Raw genomic sequence first — 6000 nt, forward strand, 5'->3', positions numbered from 1 at the left:
TTCCAATTTTATGTAAAAAAAACTTCACTTATAAATTTATTTTTTTACAATAATATTGATGTGAAATAATCTCCACTAAAAATAATGATTAATCTTCATTAAAATTAAGAGTATATATATATTACTTTTAACACAATTTATCTCATATAAAAATTAAAATTTAAATATGAAATTATTTGATTAAAAAATATAAGTCATTATCAAACATTGTTGCCTTTTTGATAAATTGGTAAAGTTTTAACACAACGTTTCATCTTTTTTTATTTATAGAAAACATATCTTTTTCTAATTGTGTCTTACTTTTTTTGTCAACGCCTTCCCACCACCTTTAAGTATTATGTGTGGGCACAAGTTTTTATTAGTCACAATGCCAAAACAGAATTGTTGTGTGAATATTTTTTATTTTTTAAAGAAACTACAAAATTTATAACAAAATCAGTTTTTGACAAATCGTTATAAACTATTTATTTTAACTTTAGGAAATACTAGCATAGTAGTGGTAAGGAAGCATTTTCACTCTTTCTTCTTTCTTAAAAAAAAGCACTAGTTTATTGTGGATTTTAAAAAAAATATCATTAATAAATTAAATAACTATGGAAAATACCCCACGTGCTAGTAAAAGAGTGAATATAAATTGTTTCATTTCATGTACTGGATATATAGGCCTTATTAAATATTATATTTATTTATCTCTTAATAGGTACTATTAAATAAGTCTCATATATATATATATATATATATATATATATATATATTATTTATATGAAGAGAAAAAAACATAAAATTTCAACGTAACCTTATCATTTTAAATTTTGAAAAGATGCATTGCAGACTATTTGGATTAAAACATCCAGAATTATGTGTTGTACGTAATACTAACTAATATGATTTTAAATAAATATTTATATTTACATTTCAGGTAAATATATTGATTATGAGTTCAAACTTGATCTTCGGTTAAAATAACACTATATATATTTTTAAAATAAAAATATTTAAACATAAATTCCAGTAATTTAAAATTACTTTTACTAATTAATTTTGCAAATACTAACCCAAACACACATATGTATATAGTATATACTACCAAGTAACACATGTTAAGACAACGTAAAAAAAAAAAAAACACAGGTTAAGATGTGAAGGCTTATGTAATTAGGAAGGGGTCCGTGATTATAATTTTGTTCCATATTACTGCCTTACTGCCTTTTAAAATGCCCACTAAACAAAGTTGATTATTTTACCCGTAAAAAGAAAATAATATCTATCGCCATTAACGCTAATTCAATAATACCGAACTGTATATAACTGAAAGAAAATGAAGTCACATGCATGTGTGTGTATTTTTCCCTTTTATGTTTTTGTTAATACCATCTTACTTTGTTCAATCCCCAACCTTTCAGAGGACGGGGGAAAAAATTCCAAAGGGAAACTAAACAAGAATTTTTCAGTAGAATACAATCCAAAAATTGCACTCTCAACATTTGAAATGTATAAAATGCAAGATTTCAGTTGAGTCATTCACACTTCACCGACAGATATTGTACGTGTAAAAAAAAAAAACCTATAGATTACTCTAAATAGAGCTAGATTTGGTTGTCTAACACAAAGTGTTGGAATATTCAAGTTTTGCTGAATGAAAAAAAAAAAAGAGTAATTGAAAAATCAATCAAAATTTCTGTAAAAAATAACTGATAGTCTGATAGATACTTGATAGTTCAGCTCTTTAACATACTATAAAAAAATCTCCCATGTGAAGTCCACTTATTAATTTTAGTTTGTTCTCTCTCGTCACTAACCACACCAGAAATCTGAGACAAAATCTCAATGATTAAAAAAAAACCGCTACATGTACTTCGAATATTGGCGTTGGTGGAAGTGGAAGAAAAAGGGAAATATTTCTATGTTGTGCATGGGGGACCATTGGTTACACGCGGACGTTCGTGCGCGGAGATGCGTTCAATAAATAATTTTCATGGACCCCTAATAAGTGGTATCTTTCATTTTTTTTTTACATGATAAATAAACAATTTTTTTTAAAAAAAAACAAAAAGTTTTAGAAGATATATGAAGTTGACCCAGATAAGAATTCCGGCACACTATATATCTTAGTACGGTAAATGATGAGATATTTTTTGTGTGTGTACAAATAATGAGTTTGGATAAGCTTAATTTATTTTTTTATTTAATTTTAAAAAATATTATATCCATTTTAAGAAAATAGAAAAAGTACTTTTTTAAGACTTATACTTTTATTGAAAAGCTTACTCGATTATTATAAATTTGTAGAGACGTGTTTTTAACAAAAACCACTCTATCAGTTTTAAAATATATGGTCCTAAATTTCATAAATATGTAGGAAAAGTTATTTTGTAATTAATTGTTAACTTTTACTTATATCTTCACTATTAATTAAATTTTAAAATATTCTAAAATGGTAATTGTAAATAGATATATTATTAAATTTGTGTAAATTAATATATCCCTAATCGTTACAATTTTTTCCCTAAAAATATAATAACATTTCTTAAAATTAAACGTTCGCTTTATATTTTTTACATTAGATAGAACAAAGCACATATATTATATTTCATTTTATACTAATTGAGTCTTATTCCAATACACCTGTCCAACATTACATCAGAGTTATGCTCTCAAAATTATTTAGTCGATTACGTAATTTAAATTTAATTACATGATTAATTTCGTTAATTATTAGGCGTTTCTTTATCATGAATGATATAAAATGTTGATCTTTAATAACATTTAATTTCTTTATTATAATAAATTTTTCTATCAATTTTTTATTTTAAAAATTAATTCAAACTTTTATTTTCTTTTTAAAATTCATACAAATTGAATTTATTATATTATTGTAAATTTATTATCACCCAAAATTTATCAAATGAAAATCATACTATAGTTTTTTCTCAAAATTATTTACTATATCCATAATAAAGCACCAATTTTTTTAGAAGAAAATAAGGATTTTACTCATTTTAGCATTTATATAAACAAAAAATTGATAGAAAGACTTGATTAAAACAAACTTAAAAACTAAATTAAAGTTAAAAACATAATTTATACTTAAATACAATTATCTCCTTTGTTGTGATTAATATATATATATATATATATATATATATATATATATATACTGTTTTCATCTTCAATAATTATTTCTCAAATTTAATCATACCACTGCTATATGAAAAAAAGAGACATATTCCGAATAATTCCAGAAAGATAATTCCAACTAAAATCACTAGGACTTTAGTTGGACCTTTGGAAATTACAAGAATCACTCTTAATTTTAAATTAGATGCAGTACCATACAAAGTAAGGGATGAAAGAAAAAGGAAACAAAGAAGACAGTACTGCTAACATCAAATATTTTTTTATTACATCCTTAAAGTTGCTTTTTAAATTTGTAAATCATATCTAACAACTTCCTATATTTTCAGTGTGTTCTCTTCTCTTTACTACTTTTATTTTTTAATCATAGTTATATTATATAATCCGACCTTTAAATAATTTGGATGACACATGATATTGATACGTAGAAGTATTTATAACACTTTGGAGTGAAAAATTATAATTTACTTTGCATTAAAAAATATACAACAATACTAAATAGAGAAAAATGGGTTTGTGTATATATCCAATGTGCATTATTGAAATAATAAATTTTTTATTCAATTGTGTCTTTACCTGTATTCACTTCGAGACCAATCTCTATTATCAATTCTTTGATGAGTGAAACTCTAAAGAATTCAAAAACTAGGTTTTTTTAGTTTGTGTCTAGTACACTTTGGTTTAGGCTATTTTTAATGTTAAAAAGATATGGATTTAAGCATTTCTTTTCAAAGAAAAAAGGAAATATTTTATTTAAAATAATTTCATTAATCTTTATCTTTATAAAAATAAAAATTATCTCATATCTTTTATTTTAAAAAGCTTACCGATATAAGATAAAAATAATTCACAATTAATCACATGACTAATTACGATAGTTAATCAAATTATCTGATCCTGATATGTAACAATATAATATTATTCTTATTTTATGGACAACATTCACATTTATAAAATAATACTCCCATTTTTTATATTAATTATATTCTTAGTGCTAGCAAAAAAATATAATAATATTCCACTAAAATATTTATTTTATTAAATTAAATTCTCTAATTTAATTATCAAATAAATCATTTTTTTGTAAAGATTAGAACACTCATTTGTGTGTGATCCCATTGGTTCAATACTAAACTAGTAATAAATTAACCATAATTGATTTACTAATTAAGGTAGGTGTTTAGTAACACTCATTAACGTCCGAATAACATGAACTAACATTTTACCTTCAAGAATCAATAGAAAAATAATGTAATATTTTCTTTCATCATTTATAGCTCAAGGTTAACTCTAGAGTATTGTATATTATCAAATTCTAATAAGCTAACACATTTAATCAATGAATGACTAAAATTTTTTGTTCTTTCATTCAATTGTCTTGACCAAAGTCTTAATTCTATCATAGAACTCAAACTCATTACCTAGAGTTGATAATTTTCTTCTTGATTAATCATTGATTCTACAAGTATTTAATCATATTTAATATTCATTCAATTAGTGTTCTAAAATATTAGGTGTTTGAAATTAAAATATAACAAATAATTTTTTAATTACTATGATATTATTAAGTCAAAGGAGACTATTATATTTCGTCTTGAGAACTTCCTATTAATATGTCAAGCTAATATTACATATATAGATTTATTTGAATTATTAATGTTATTCATAATAATTCTACGATTAAGAAAAAATTAAATTAAAATTATAAAAAATTTATTTGTTATTATCATTATCTTTATCATTGATAATTTTCTTTTACCTTTATCCCATCATGATTAATAATTAAACATAAGCGATATTAAAAAGAAAAGAAAGAGTAAAGGAAACCCCTTTATGTTTTCCTTTTACCCGATGACAGTGGCACATGGATGTTGAGAGGAAATTAAACAATAGTTTACGTGGGCAAGACAATGGCACTTTGTTTAAACAATCGCCCTACAAAAGTCTTTCAGTCTCACTCAAAGAGATTTTGTCTTTTAGTTTAGCAACAGTGCTTTGCAATGTGCAAAAAGATATGGGGCATCATGCTGTGATTAACTTACAGTACAAAAGCATATTATATTTTAATAGGCAGTTACCTGTGTGTTACTATATTATAACTGGGGAAGTCCGTGTCTCTCTAAACTTTATAAATAAATAAACAAAAAATAGAATATAAATATAGAAATAGCGGGAAGTTACACTAGATTAGCAAAAAAATAATTAAAAAAGTAATTTAAAGATAAAATTATTCAATGAAATATAAACAACAAATGAAGATATTTCATTTATTATTAGTATAGATAACATACAGTATAATATTTTGTGCGGTTTACCTCAACTCCGGCACAATTTTATGGGATAGCACGTGCCTTGTCACCTAGTTTTGCGGCTAAAAATAATTTTGAAAGGTTAAATTATTTATTCATTCTCTTATTTTTAATTTAACCCTTCAGTTAAGATATTAAAATGGAAAATTAAAAATATTAATAAAAGATGTAATATTTAGTATATGGAATATTTAAATTTTATTTTTAGTGGGTATATATTTTTATAATAAATATCTTAATATTTAAAGACGCGTGTTAGTATTTTTATAATAAATATCTTAATATTTAATGAGGCGTGTTATTATTTTTTTTTATTATATCTATGTTTTATTCTTAATTTAAATTATCCTCTTATTTTTTTCCATTAAAAAATATCGCGAAATATTGTTTAAACATTGACATTCAGAGGGTTTTTTAAGATGTACCGAAAAAGAGGATTTTATTCCATATACATCACATTTTTTTTTTACTGAATATCACATTTGCTATCATTACTATAAATTATATATTATATATTATTCAGTTTCAAAAACTATAAATCTCAAATTACGTTACT

The sequence above is a fragment of the Glycine soja genome, chromosome 11, assembly GCF_004193775.1.
Source record: "Glycine soja cultivar W05 chromosome 11, ASM419377v2, whole genome shotgun sequence".
In the NCBI taxonomy this organism is placed as follows: domain Eukaryota; kingdom Viridiplantae; phylum Streptophyta; class Magnoliopsida; order Fabales; family Fabaceae; genus Glycine; species Glycine soja.